A 16271-nucleotide genomic window follows, 5' to 3' on the forward strand; every position below is an offset into this window, starting at 1 on the left:
CCATGGTCAGACCCTCAGTCTCTCTGCTTCAGCCCTCCTCTAAGCAGGAGCCCTCCTCTGGGGGTTCAGCCACACTGGCCTAACCTGCTGACCATGCAGCTACTTTCCTCAGGGAGCTGAGGTGAGATGGGAGGTGGATGGCACACAGGTGACAGAGGGGATCCTGACCAGCTCAGAGAAGGAGAAGAGTGAACGCTACAGCAGCAGCAGCACCCTGACGCTGAGCCGGGAGAGCTGGATGAATGGAGATTTGTACTCCTGCAAGGTCATCCATCATGGCAACACACAGTCCCGGTCCCTCTGTCGGTGTGTAGGGTAGAAGGGCTGCTGAAGCTCAGGACAGGAGCTTAGTGTGAGATAACTGTGGGTTCATCCCTGCTGCTCTGATCAATCAGTTTTATACTTATCAAGGAAACTAGAGCTTTCTGTGTGAGAGAATAACACTGCTGTAAAGTGTTTATAACAACGACATAGAGCGTGACATGAGTAGATTTGCAGCTGGATGTGAGTGTGCTTATTAATGATTGATGTTTGTTTCAATAAAGCTCACAGTGATCCATATTACTCAGCATTTGATCTTTTTAATATATAGTGGCTACTGATTTATATTTATACCATAGTTAACCTATTTGTCCAACAGGTGAAAGATCTCCAGTTCAAGACAGGGTTGTATCAGGAAGGGCATCCAGCCTGGAAATCTGTGTCAAAGCAAATATGTGGTGTGAATAAGAGAGCAGCTGAATCAAATGTTAAGTCTCTCATTTAATTCATTTTTTTTCTCGTGGTCCTTTGAGCTGATGCCACAGAGACAGTAAGGTCACAGCATATTTTTCTGTATCATCCATATGATGCGTTCATTGGCTGTACAGCTCAGACAGACCGTCTGCCCCAAAGAAACAGCCTTAAATACAGGAGACTGAGTCACAGATGGACTGGCATCTGATCCTAGGGATTAAAATATGCTATTTCATGAAAATGACAGCGTGATGTAAAGTATAATGGAGCAGAGAACAGGTATTTGTGTGTGTGCTGTAAAGAGCTGACCAAAACAACTTAGAGAGTGATATGTGTCGCCCAGCAGCTGGATGTGAGCATGTGTCATATCTGTAACCATGTTGATTTTTTTTTAATGTTTTTGCTCATAAGGCTTGTCATTATAAATTATGTTAAAATCTCGTTAGTCTCCTGTTATGCTGAATGGGAAGCTAATGACTTCAACTTATCCTGAGAATTTTTCTTTTAAAATGTATACAAAAGGTGGCAAATCGCATTAGTAAAGAACATTAAGATATTTTTGTAAATGTTTTTTTTTTTAATGAAGATCAACTATATGAATAGTGTGTAATGTGAATTGTCTATTTAGAAAAGGAAATATAATTTGTTCATTTGTTAATGTCCAAACCTACAACTTCTTTCTGATTACTGTCATTTGCTGTCACCTCATGGTGAGGTTACTGTCAGCTCTGTGTTCAGAGGTCTGTGTCAGAGTCTCTTCCTCTTCAGTAGCTGCAGTCAGTTCCTGCTGTAACAGCTCAGAGTCTCTGCAGTCTGACTGAGGGAGGTTTTTGTATGACTACAAATCACTGTGTGAACACACCACCACTGTGATAACTCTTACAGTAGTAAACTGCTGCATCTTCAGTCTGAGCTCCACTGATGGTCATAGAGAAGCACTAGCGGAGCAAATCAGAGCCGGGCCGGGGGCGGGGGCGGGGCAAATGACCGGGCCCTTTATACCCAAATAATAAACATCATTTTACAACATACTGTAACGTTCCGTTATGTCACCCAAGCACCAGGCAGAGGTTTCGTTACTAACACCATTTAATCAGGCCGGACACACAGAACAGCTCTAACCGGATACAGCCAACTCTAACTGTCACAAGAAAAAAAAGAGACCTCCCTCCCAAGAGCGACCCCCCACAACATCTCCTTCCGATTCAACCCCAAAACAACCTAACTTAAAGAGAACAATAACTGTGACACACATTTAGCAATAACGTCCATCATGGATCATTACAATACACATGCCCAGAACAGTGGGAATGTGTATGTTATGAAATGCCACTCATCTTAGCTTAGTCCGTAAAAATGCTCCACTTAAGGCCTTTAAGGCCGTTTCAAACCTGGTGCGTTGCGTAAAAACGACATGAAATTCCGAATCTTTCGGATGTGAACTTGTCTTGTAACCTACATACACACCGGACGCGCTGTTTTTGCGAATAAATCGCCCTCATAAAACGCACTGGGAAAGAAAGGAAGTCGACATCAAGCGATGATGTAATGAGGTTGTGATGTTTCTAAACAAGAGAAGGAAGAAAGAGAGTTTATGTGTTCATCCAGCTCATAAGAAAGCAGCAGCAGGGAGAGTTTCATGGCTTGATCCAGGAGTTGAAGCTGCATCACGGATGCTTTCGCGCATATTTCAGGATGTCAGTGGGACAGTTTGAGCTCTTGTTGGCAGAGTTGGGATCACATGTGAGGAGGCAGAGGATAATATCAGAAAGCCGACTGACCCGGAGCAGCATGTAGCTGTGTGTCTGAGGTAAAATTTTATGATTTTATTGTCCCATATCACTGTATATTCAGTACATTGGTGCGCGTTTTGAGCTATGACCTCACATGCTGCTAAATGCAGCGCTCTGATTGGTCAGACCTGTTTGTTCAGAAAAATCGAACTTGAACCGAAAAATAAATGCTGCAAATTCGTCCTGTGAAATGACGCGGTTGGTGTGAACGGCTGCATTAAGAACAGGCGAGTCCGAAAAATGTTTTTAACGCACGAAACATTCGCACGGAATTTATGCGTCCGGTCCTTTACACACCGGACGCACAAACAGATCTGACCAATCAGAGCGCTGCATTTAGCAACATGCGAGTTCATAGCTCAAAACGCGCACCAATGTACTGAATATACAGCTGGGAACAGTAAACTCATACTATTTTACCTCAGACACACAGCTATACGCTGTTCTAATCCAGTCGGCTTTCTGAAATTATTCTCTGCCTCCTCACATATGATCCCAACTCTGCCAATAACAACTGCCCACTGACATCCTGAAGTATGCGCCAAAGCGGCCGCGATGCAGCTTCAACTCCTGGATCAAACCATGAAACTCTCCCTGCTGCTGCTTTCTTATGAGTTGGAGGAACCCAGAATCTGTTTCTTCCTTCTCTTGTTTAGAAACATCACAACCTCATTACATCATCGCTTGATGTCGACTTCCTTTCTTTCACAGTGCGTTTTATGAGGGCGATTTATTCGCAAAAACGCAGCGCGTCCGGTGTGAAACGGCCTTTAGAGTGAAAATAAAGCCAGTCATGCAGTCCAACATCTTATTCAATATTTTACACCTACTACATCACTGAAGTCAGTCGGTCTTGTAAAGTTTTGAGCAACCATGACTCAGTCCTGACTGTGGCAACCTTTAAAACCCCCGCGTAAAACATGAATGATGGGTGATGTATAGTGGGTTGTATACTGTGCACATTGAGCCATGCATATTGCGATATAATCAAGACAGGGCCCTCCTTCTCCACCTCACCTCGGACGTGACAGAGGCCTGGCTACCTGAAATCTTATTCTACTCTCTCCCATCCGGGCCCCCTCTAGCCCCGGGCCGGGGGCGTGCCGCCCTCCCAGCCCCTCCAGAAGCTCCGCCCCTGTAGAGAAGTCAGAGCCGCTTCCACTGCCACTAAATCGAGCTGGTGTTCCTGACTCAAGTTTTTTTACATGTCTTATTAGGAGCTTTGGAGTCTGTCCAGATTTCTGCTGATACCAGAACATACCCTCATCACCACTATCCCATCTATAAACAGCTTGGTTGGTCCTACAGGTCAGAGTGACAGAAGATCCAGGAGCAGATGTCACTACTTGAGGTTGAGTCACAGTCACCTGACTGCTGCATCCTGCACACAAAAACAAATCATTCATTTATCAGCAGAAATAAATGAGAGAAAAAGCAGCACATCATGTTTGAAATGTTGCTGAGTGAATAAACCTGTGAAACAGCAGCAGGTCAGAGTCCAGATGAGGATGGTGATGAGAGTCATGGTGGTTTCTACTGTGCTGACTGACAATCTGAGTCCTGCAGTGTTGAACTCACAGGACTATAAACCTTCTCAGTTCACTAGAGGATCAGCTGATGATGCAAAGCCTCCTCTCTATGGAAATGATTTCTCTGCTCTCAGCACACTGAAGGCAATGGTATACACAAAATCCAAATGGATTTACACTAAATTAATGGAGCTGATGAAAAAGTTAATAATGAACAGCAGGTGATGATAGGGTTAAAATTTATTATTATGAATAAAAGTGTAATGTATAATCACTATGATTCAGTTAACTGAGAATAAGGAAAAAGTCCATATATCTATCTAAAAATCTATAGCTAATCCCATCCATGTTATGGTTTAAAATTATTGCAGTAAAAATACAGTAAAATAAGGTGATATCATGAAACAGTGGCAACTCCAAAAATATTTCTCTGCAGGTGCTAAATGGGGACTAAGTATTTTACTGAGGGAGCTATTAAGGATCATTTGTTCTTTCAGTTCTCAACACACACAGACGCAAGTTATTTTCTTTTCCGGCACTGCCACTGTCATGAAAACTGCAGTTACTGAAAAATCACTTTCATTTGAGCTATTTTAATATTAACATCATTAAATATCAAAGTTTCATTAACCATCTTATTTATATCACAAATCATACAGTCAAGTTTATAACTCTACATTGGATTATTACTACATGCTGATGAATGAATGACTTTGCCTTGATCAAAGTTGTTTAAAGGAAGTGAAAGAAACAGATGCCAAAGTTTAACTGTATTCACATGAGTGTCTCAGCTCTGTCAATTTAAAGTAAGAAAATCATCACAGGAATGAGTTATTAACTTTTAAACATTATGAAGGTCATGTGAAGATTTGACCAATGATCAATTAAACATCATCTTGTTGTTTTTGCCAACTATCATTCTAACATCTTTATCTTCTCTCTCCCTACTCCTGCTCTCTCTCCTCCAGTAGGTGTGATGCGGCCCACCCTGACCGACCTCCTTAACTCCAAAGAGGAGAAGAAGCAGAGCAGTGGCACTCTGGTGTGTCTGGCCGGCAAGGGTTTCTGGCCTGGAACGTGGGGTACCACCATGTCCTCATGGGTGTCACACAGCTCGGGTGTACTGGGGAGGGATGGCCACTACAGCTGAAGCAGCACCCTGAGCCCCTCTGCAGATCAGTGGAAGAAGGTGGGTTCAGTGAACTGTGAGGCCACTCTGAGTGAAAATCCCATCACCACTGACCGCTTCAGCATCATTTGACCCACCACTTGAATTTTCCCTTTTGTTTGATAGGTTGACACTAATGATAGTCAGCCTATCATGTAAATGTTTTGATGACCACAACTTGTCAACAACTTTACCTGCCTTAAGTTTTGTAGTGACTTGCAGCATCATATGTTAATCTTAACAACAAAGAAAAAACTATATAATCAGTATCAGTGTATTGTATTTATTTCATGCTTGGTGAGGTTACTGTCAGCTCTGTGTTCAGAGGTCTGTGTCAGAGTCTCTTCCTCTTCAGTAGCTGCAGTCAGTTCCTAATGTAACAGCTCAGAGGCTCTGCAGTCTGACTGAGGGAGGTTTTTGTATGACTACAAATCACTGTGTGAACAACCCACCGATGTGCACATTCTCACAGTAGTAAACTGCTGCATCTTCAGGTTGAACTCCACTGATGGTCATAGAGAAGTCAGAGCTGCTTCCACTGCCACTAAATCGAGCTGGTGTTCCTGACTGAAGCTGTTTTATATGTTTTATTAGGAGCTTTGGAGTCTGACCAGATTTCTGTTGATACCAGAACATACCCTCGTCACCACTATCCCATCTATAAACATCTTGGTTGGTCCTACAGGTCAGAGTGACAGAAGATCCAGGAGCAGATAAGCAACATAAACAACAATGTGAATATGAATGAGCTTTGAATCTTCCTGTCGCTGGACAAAGGTGGGCGAGATTTTTATTCATTTCCAGTTTTTACTCTAAACTGACCCGACAGGTTCCTCATGTGTCTCCTCTCTCTGCTCCTCCAAGCAGCTCTCTGTGGGCTCAATAGGCATTAGAGACATTTTATACCTTTAAATCTCCTCTTCTTGGAGATGTGGTGTATTTTTATCATCCGACATCAGTATTTTCTATCAATATTTTTATATCATGTAATGTTACATATATTAATCACACACACTGAATTAATGGTCACACTATATATATTATTTGTCACATATATTAATCACACACTCTGGATTAATGGTCACATTATATATTATATGTCACCTATATTGTCACTCACACACTGGTACACTGCATGCTTTAGGTGAGTGGAAAGGACTGAGGCCTGCTCTGCCCAAGACCTTGGGTTTTTTCCACTAGTAGAACTGCACTCATTCTTATTTAGAGGCTCACCTTTGTACACAGTGCACTTTTGACACAGCATTGCCAGTGTGGAGGTCTGGTAGCGGGGAGTGTGTGTCCTGAAAAGGGGAGTTGAAGTCCCACCTGAGCTACTGAAGAAATGTAAGAGAAGATATTGTGTATTGAGATAAGACCGCCCTAAAAGTGTTTCTTATAATGTGAAAATATGGATAGAAGTGCTCCGGTGGGAGGTATTTTCTCGTGGGGAAAGTTATTTGTTTATGACAGCCCAGAGGACAAGTCATGGAGCCATTGCATGAGGATCGAACTAGTACGATACATAGTGGATTGGGAGCATCCTTCTATGCCCATTTTTCCTGATAACAGCAGGGGGAGGTGCGAGTTTGGGTGATAAAGGGCAGAGGCAAGGTTGGGAGAGAGCTTCTCTTTTTGGCTCTATTGGGCTCCTTTTAGTGCACTTTTTGCTCTTCTCTCTCCCCTTTTGCAGCGGCTCCAAGGTACTCAACTCCCGGGAGGGCTTCTTTGCTTTCTTATACTCTGTTAAACTCTGGACTTCTACTTTTTTGCTCTTCCTCTACCACCTTTGTAACGGCTCCAAAGGCACACACTCTCGGGAGGGCTTTTTGCTTTCTTGTGCTTTGTTTAACTTTGTGCTTCAATAAATCCTGGAAATGAAACCTGCTCATCTCCAGTGAGTTTTTGTAAAGTGTGACGTTATTATCAAGGTGCATTTGTTTTCATTGGTCTCACTTCCGCCTGGTAAGAGGGGCAGCAGGAGAGAGCCGCAACAACGACCCGACAGAGAGCTGACATTGTAAATGAGGAATGTACATTAAATGAAAACATGAAAGTTTTTTCTTCTTTTACAAAATCATTTACAACACTATCCAAACCCTGTGTTAGGTAAGACCACTTTAAAAAAGAACATGAAAGTCTGGCTCATGAAAACAAAGTCTAAAGAAATGCAGTATGTCTTGAAACTTTTGTACAGGACTGTAAATCATTGCAGTTGATTGTCAGGAGAAAATCTACTTTTTGTTGATTCTAAATAATCCTGACCTTTGACACAAGCCAGCATGAGAGTCATGGTGGTTGTGGTTTCTGCTGTGTTGAACTCGCTGGACTATAAACATTTTCAGTTCTCTTGAAAATCAGCTGATGATGCAAAGCCTCCTCTCTGTGGAGAAGATTTCTCTGCTCTCAACACAATGAAGACAACATGAGACACAGAGAAGAAAATGTTTTTATATTTACACTAAATATGATGACCAAACCAACCAAACCATCCAAGATGGCGGCGCGCACAGACGCAGCGACTCACGGCTCTTCCTTTCGGTGCCCTTTTTTGTACTTTTTGTATTTCATATTTGTTAGTTTTGGTGCATTTGTCTCTGCAAACAACTGCTACACACGACAGGATCTTGTGGACATTGGCTACCGGCACAAGATATCAGTATCGAGTGATTTTCACTACACTCATAACATCCCAGACGCAATAGCGAGACCGCCGGGTGCTCCGTGGATTGTTATCGGGTCTGGAAGGCGCCGCCGACGGCGGAGGGAGAGGAAGCAGAAGCTGGGCTGCAGGTCCGGCTTTATGCTGAAGCTGAAATGCCAACCACACAGGCCTCCTCTGCCGAGCCTGTATCTCTCCAACGCCAGGTCCATGGTAAATAAAACAGACAACCTAGAGTTAGAGCTGGCTGCAAATCGCTATGTTCGTGACTGCTGTGTAATATTATCACCGAGACCTGGCTAAACCCCCACATTCCCGATACTAGCGTGCAGCTAGCAGGCCGCACTCTGCTACGCGGAGATCGGACCAAGGACTCCGGTAAGAGCAGGGGAGGGGGTCTCTGTATTTACGTGCATGAGGACTGGTTTAACAACAGAACAATCATAGACAAACATTGTTCCCCAGACCTCGAGTACATGTCTGTAAGATATCGGCCTTTTTTTCTACCCAGAGAGCTAACAGTAGTGATCGTCACAGCTGTGTATATAGCTCCTGATGCTAACGTTAGCATGGCGCTCTCTCTCCTGCTGAACGCCATTAACGAACAGCAGCGGGTCCACCCCGACGGTGTTCTTATTATCGCGGGAGACTTTAACAAGGCCAACTTAAAGACTGTACTCCCGAAATTCCACCAGCATGTCAAATATTCCACAAGAGGGGAGAACACTCTTGACCATGTTTGCTCCAACATTAAGCACGCTTACAGAGCCAAACCCCTCCCCCACCTCGGCCAGTCCGACCATCTTTCCCTGCTGCTCACCCCAGCATACACCCCCCTCAGACGGAGAGCCAGGCCTACTGTAAAAACCATTACAACCTGGCCTGAAAACGCACTCTCCGACCTACAGGACTGCTTTGCATACACAGACTGGGACTTATTCGAACACGAGGACCTAGAAACATTCACAGGGACGGTACTGGACTACATTAAGTTCTGTATCGGAAATGTGACTGTTAGCAAAAACATCCGGGTTTTCCCTAACCAGAAACCCTGGATGAACAGCCAGGTCCGTTCACTCCTCAAAACCCGTGATGCTGCCTTCAGGTCAGGCGACAGAGCTCTGTACAGTGCTGCTTGAGCTGACCTGAAAAGAGGAATTAAAAAAGCCAAAACGGACTACAGGAGGAAAATAGAGTCCCATCTGTCCAGCAATAACACACGGGAGGTGTGGCAGGGCATTCAGAACATCACAAACTTCAGAGGCTGTGATGTGACTGCAGGAGACCTGAGTGTGTCACTAGCAGAGGAACTTAACTGTTTCTTTGCTCGCTTTGAGATGCCTCAGGACCACCCATCTGCTCCAGTCCTGCCCCCCCCACCAGGCTGCACCCCACTCACTGTCCAGGAGCATGAGGTACGGCGCGTGCTCCTGGCAGTGAACCCCAGGAAGGCTGCCAGACCAGACGGAGTACCTGGCAAGGTGATCAGAGCGTGTGCCCACCAGCTCACCCTGATTCTCACCAGGATTTTCAACCTCTCCCTGGCCCAAGCAGTCATCCCCCGCTGTCTAAAAACAGCCACAATCATCCCCGTGCCCAAAAGGTCATCTGTCACCAGCCTAAATGATTACCGCCCTGTGGCCCTCACACCGGTAATCATGAAGTACTTTGAGAGGCTGGTTCTCCAGCACATCAAAGACCACCTGCCCCCCACTTTCGACACCCATCAGTTTGCATATCGTGCAAACAGATCCACAGAGGACGCCATCGCTGTAGCTCTCCACTCTGTGTTGAGCCACTTGGAGCAGCAGCAGAGCTACGCTCGCATGCTCTTTGTGGATTACAGCTCAGCGTTCAACACAATCATCCCGGACATTCTCACCACCAAACTGCACACCCTGGGCCTCCCCCCTCTCACATGTTCCTGGATCAAGGACTTCCTAACCAACCGGCCCCAGACTGTGAGACTTGGCCCCCATCTCTCCTCCACCTGCACACTGAGCACTGGCTCCCCACAGGGCTGTGTGCTGAGCCCCCTCCTGTACTGCCTCTACACCCATGACTGCAGTCCGGCCCACAATAACAACCTCATCGTCAAATTTGCTGACGACACCACATTGGTCGGACTCATCTCAAAGGGAGATGAGGCAGCTTACAGAGAGGAGGTCCTGAAGTTGACAGCCTGGTGTTCATGAAAACCATGGTAAATAAAATGGACAACCTAGAGTTAGAAAACCAAAGAGATCATCATCGACTTCAGGAAGCACAGGACTGACCCAGCTCCCCTCTACATCAACGGCGAGCGTGTGGAGAGGGTCCACACCTTCAGGTTTCTCGGTGTCCTCATCTCTGCTGATCTCTCTTGGTCAGATAACATCACAGCTGTTATCAAGAAGGCTCAGCAGCGACTTCACTTCCTGAGGGCCCTCAGGAAGAACAACTTGGACTCAAACCTGCTGCTGACCTTCTACCGCTCATCCATTGAGAGCCTGCTGATGTACTGTATCACAGTATGGTACGGCAGCTGCACTGAGGCAGACAGGGTCAGGCTTCAGAGGGTAGTCAAGACAGGACAAAGAATTGTTGGCTGCCCTCTCCCCTCCCTGATGGACATCTACACCTCCCGCTGCATCAGCAGAGCCAGGAACATCATCAAGGACAGCTCACACCCTGGCTTTGACCTGTTTGACCTGCTGCCCTCTGGCAGGCGCTACAGGTGCATCAAAGCCAGAACAAACAGACTCAAGAACAGTTTCTTCGCCAGAGCAATCACCACCCTGAACTCACACACTCACCCACCGTAACTGTGCAACACCCACATCTCTGTGCAATATTATATTATTCATACTGAACAATATCTACTGAACAATAATATCCAGTATTCATTCACTAGTGCAATATTCATTCACCAAGTGCAATATTCATCATCTTCATTATTATATGTATACATGCATTTACTTTCTTACAATGTACAGATGCACCAATGTAGGTATGTATGTATATATTTTTATACATTCTATTTTTTGTATATTTTACACATTGTTTATTTTCTGTATATCTCTTGATCATATTGATTATACTAGATTATAATATTTTTATAATATTTTTATTTTCATTTTAGAGAGTTTGATTTTCTGTTACATGGCACTGAACAGGAGTGGCCCTCCAATCTCATTGTACATCCTGTATAATGACAATAAAGGCATTCTATTCTATGATAATGGAACTGAAAAGATTATGACAAAAGAAGAGCAGGTAAGGTTTGTCTGCAGTCAGGTTCTTATGAATAGTTTGTGCTCCATTTACTTTGCTTACAGGGCTTATTGTAGATTAATGTATTTGGCATTATTTAATATTATTATGATTTCAACAATTGGCTCTGTTGATGTTAAATTGGAAACAAAACCCTTTTAATTTGAAGTGGAGATCATAGTTGCATCATTTTCAGTTGAGGAAAAGTAAAACTACATAAAAAGCTGAATAAACTTAAGTTATTTTAAAACTGTAATTTTTTAACCATATGATTAAAGCCTTTATAAAATAACATAAGGTATATATTTTGGTCATTTATTAGAAAAATCAGAGTTGTTTTCAGTTCTTAGTTTCTTGTTCAGAGTGCAGGAGGTTTTTGTACGGCCACTTAATGAGTTTGTATCACTGTGGTACACTTTTGGTGGAGGAACCAAACTCATTGTTGACTATAAGTACCAGAAATTTTTACTTTACACAACTTGTAGCATTTATTCTGCATATTTTTTTAAATATTGAAGAGAACTTTGATCAAGTTCAGTGATTGTTGCTGATCAATTTCATTGTTTATCAGACAAAGCTGATCTCTGAGAAGAAAGTTCACTGACAACGATGCTCATTGATACAAATGTCTGAATTTACTGGGAAAAAAGTAAATTCTTAAAAAATAAATATTATTTTTAGTATTATCCAGTTAAAATATTAGTAATATTAGAAAATTTTCAAGCTGCAATTCTCAAAGTATAACATTTGTGGATTCATTTTATTTTTAAATTTTGAATTTGAAAATAACTGTATGTTGAATACTTTGTTTATAAATTTCTGCTAAAATATTAACTGAACTTAGATCAGATTAGATCAGCTTTGTGTTCAAAGTTAATTGATTTTAAATGTAGTTTAAAGAAAGTGGAAGAAACAGATGCCAAAGTTTTAACTGTATTCACGAGTGTCTCAGCTCTGTCGGTTTAACTTAAGAAAATCATCACAGGGAAGAGTTATTAACTGTAAAATGTTATGAAAATAAGATTTTATCAATTAACCTTCATGTAGTTGTGTTCACCAGCTTTCATTCTAAATCTTTGTTCCACCCCATATCCCACTCTCTCTCCTCCAGTGGGTGTAGTGCGACTCACCCTAACCGTCCTCCCTCCATCCAAAGAAGAGGAGAAGCAGAGCAGTGCCACTCTGGTGTGTCTGGACAGTGGGGGCTTCCCCTCAAATTGGAAGCTAGGCTGGAAGGTGGGGGGGCAGCAGCACGTCCTCAGGAGTGTCACACAGCCTGGAGGTCCTGGGGACAGATGGCCACTACAGCTGGAGCAGCACCCTGAGCCTCTCTGCAGACCAGTGGAAGAAGGCAGGCTCAGTGAGCTGTGAGGCCAGTCTGAGTGGACAGAGCCCTGTCATTCAAACCCTGGACCCTGATGGCTGCTCAGAGTAGAGCTTCAGCAACACTTCCTGTCTGCAAATGTGTTTTATAGCTTATTGAAGTTACACATTTAGTCAGTTGTGATATTCCTGCGAACATTTTACTCTCTTTTCTTGTGCATGCAGATTTCATCAGGCAGTCTGATCCTTATTGTGCTTTAATACCACGCTGTAAAAAAAAATGAAAAGTCTGCATCACAAAATAAAATCACAGCTTTTGTTTTATACTTTTTTACATTACTCTATTATAAATAAATGCTTGATCAAAGACTATATTTCTATCAGAAATATTTTTTCAAATCAAGGGAATGTTAGATTCCATTTACAGTTTGAGTATATATATTACATAGATTATATATTATATATATATAGTATTCTGTCTGGTATACACAACCTGGTATGGCAGTTGTAGCGTTCTGTGTGTGTGTGTGTGTGTGTGTGTGTACTTTTTCATTTCTGTTTAGCTTCATTGTGTTTGTGTTTTATGACTCTTGTGTTGTGTTTAGTGGATCAATTATTCTCATCACAGTCCAACACTCTGCACCTGTACACTGAAGGAGGTTTTCATACAGCTAAAAATCACTGTGTGAACGTGCCATTATAATGGTAGCCCAGACAGTAATAATCTCCAGCATCTCCAGCCTGAGCACCACTGATGGTTAAAGTGTACTGAGAACCAGGTTTCCCACCACTGACTCGAGATGGAGTTCCTGTGACGAAATCTGACATACAGTATATAAGAAATTTTGGAGGCTGTCCAGGTTTCTGAAGGTACCAACTTAAAGCAGCAATATTTGAACTCCCTGTGGCGCTGATGGTCACAGTCCCTTCAAGACTGACAGACTTGACTTTGTCAGTGTGAGTCAAAAAATTGTTGGCAATTGACTCTGAAATATTAAATGAAATGAACATTTTAATTTTTTTTTTTTTAAAGGACATAATAAACTTTCAGACTGAATGTACACATAAAAAGAGCAGAGAAAATTACATTCTCCTTAAATGGCAGAAATACTTTTACAACAAAATCTCTCACCCTGACTCAGAAAGCCCAAGAAAAGAATTACAAATATTGGAAACATCATCCTGAGTTTTCAGTGGAAGTGCATGAGAGCATGTGTGGCAGAAGAACTTAAACTCTGAGGAGCAGTGATGCATGAAAGTGTACAAAACACATTTTAGGAGGAAACCACCCTGTTCTCTCAATGAAACCAAAAACACAGACGTCATGTAAGGCAGGGATCATTCAACCTTTTATTTTCATTTATCTCACTAACAGATGCATGGCACCCCTGCTGGTCAGTGAGGAACATGTGAATAGCGATTAAAAGGAAGACAGTAAACTGGCCAGTTTGTTCTATAGGCTACTCTGAAAGTAGTTTAGTCCTGCATGAGTACTGGTGGCATTTATCTGTAAAAAGCCTCTTAAGTAGCCAAAATATATGCCAGAGGAAAAAGCTTACATCAGTTATTTGGTATTTTAAGCCATGTACAGGTGAACTGGATATTTTCTAAAATAAAAAATAAATTACTTCTTTGTTTAGATTGTTTGTTGTTTGCTCTTTAGCCACCCATCAGCATATTGTTCTGTATAGATTTCAGAAAGTCTGTTTATGTCTCCTGGATTGCTTTGACAATAATGTGGAGCAAACATGTATAGTGTCCAGTGACCTTAAATTTCACTGAGGAAGAAAAAAAAAACTTTTATAACTCCCTTTACTTACAAATGCTGAAAATAACTACAGTGTTTTTCTAAGCACATTAGCATGTTACTGTTAGCATTAAGCTCAGACCACACAGCCTCACAGAGCTGTCCGTCACCATGGTTGTAACTCATGTGCTGATTATTACTGAAGATTAAAAAACAGATCCTCAGACTGAGCAGTACAAGATGTTTTGCTTAAACACACTACTTATTCTGTGCATGATCTTTGTTCTTTCAGGAGAAAAAAAACTGTTTACATAACCGAACATCTCGAGCTGTAAAATCGAGCAAAAATCTGTGAGGTCATAGCTGCGACACATCAATCCTTAACCAATTTAATTTGAAGGAGATTTTGGTCTAACTTTACTGATGTGCTTGTGCTGCTTGAACTCCAGATAAGGCTCAAACAGACAGTCTCTCTGAGCCTCATAGACTTTGATAGTGGTCACAGCATGGGTCAGTGAGCACACCTGCACCTGTGGAGTACAGTGGGAATTGTCTGTCTCTGCTATATAATAATGATTATTGCCTTAGTATAGTACAGCTTCTGTTTATTTCTGCCAATGGGTAATTACAAAAAAAATATTTCTGTAATGATCTTTGTATATTTTTTACATATTTGGGTCTCAGTTGTCATTTTGTGCCTCTTTGCATGTAATGTGTTTCCTTATAGCATGTTTTTACATACTTCACCTATTTTGATTTATATATATAATATAATAAATCTTTATATATAAGTGTTGTGTTTCAAAGAAACATGTTACAGTATTTTTTTTTCAAATTTTCTGTCCCTTGTAGTGGACATTAGGTCTTGCTTGATTACTGAATGATGGGCTGTTACATAATGATATTGATTTGATTTTCAGAGGGATCTCTATTAAAAATGTATTTTTATTGCATGCACATTAAAGCAAGTTAGATGAAGGAAACACATCTGAACACTAAATCATTGTTTCAACAAATTATTTCTCGAAGTCTTACAGTTTTTTTGATTAAACTGCATTCTGTACACCTAATAGTGACCTAAAGCTGGACTGTTAGACCACGTGGCACCAATAGGGATCATGCATGGTATGGCAGAGGGATGAAAGAGGCAGAAACGTAGTTACTTAGAATTGTGGAAGGGAAGTCAGGTACCAACTTAGATCATCACCAATATCTGAACTCCATGTGGCGCTGATGGTCACAGTCCCTCTGAGACTTGGTTTTATCAGTCTGAGTCAGAAAATTGTTGGCAAATGACTCTGAAATGAGAAATCAACTGATTTCTGAGGAGCAGTGAGGCATAAAAATCATGCAAAACACATTTAAGGAGTCAAACCCACATCTACACATCTGTTCTTCTGTGCAAACTTATCATGAGTTTAAACAATTTAGGTATCTAGCATCAGTATCTTTTGAGTCAAAACTTGAATTTCCCCTTTCCAATCACAGGTTGATACTAATGAGAGTCAACATGTCATAAGATTGTTGTGATAACAGATAGCATTGTAACTACAGCACTGACATCACAGTAGAAACATTTTTCCAAGGACTGCTTTTTGTTTATATCCTTTCACAGCAAAAATAACTGAATCAGGCTGATGAAGGTCAGAATGATCTGCCTTTGGACCAAAGGCTGCAAAAATTTGACTCCCTGACTAAAACCGCATCTGGTGATGCTGTTCCCCTCACACTTACAGCCACAGGGATGGGAGAGTGGTCCCCTTCATCCCTAGTTTCTCTTTTTCCACTACAGAAGACATGTTAGTGGGATTGAGGAGATCCTCAAATCACTCCACCACCTGACTATACCCTCAGTTGATTTCAGCAGCACTCCATCCCCACTGTGGAAGCTGCTTTCCTCTTCTGAGTTGCCTGATGGTTAGAATCACTTTAAGACTGACTAAAAGTGCTGCTCCACATTCTCACCAAATCCACACCTCAGTTTTTGCTTCAGCTACTGCCAAAATCACACTCCACTTAGCATGCTGGTCCTGGTCAGCTGGCTCCCAGTCTATCCAACCTGAAC

General features: G+C 42.2%; 1 gene segment (V, D, J or C); it reads left to right on the top strand.

Moving 5' to 3' along the window:
• The window catches only part of LOC115772146 (Ig kappa chain V-III region MOPC 63-like), an 85511-nt gene that overhangs the window by 49541 nt on the left and 19699 nt on the right, over positions 1 to 16271 (top strand).

The sequence above is a fragment of the Archocentrus centrarchus genome, chromosome 22 (assembly GCF_007364275.1).
Source record: "Archocentrus centrarchus isolate MPI-CPG fArcCen1 chromosome 22, fArcCen1, whole genome shotgun sequence".
NCBI lineage: Eukaryota > Metazoa > Chordata > Actinopteri > Cichliformes > Cichlidae > Archocentrus > Archocentrus centrarchus.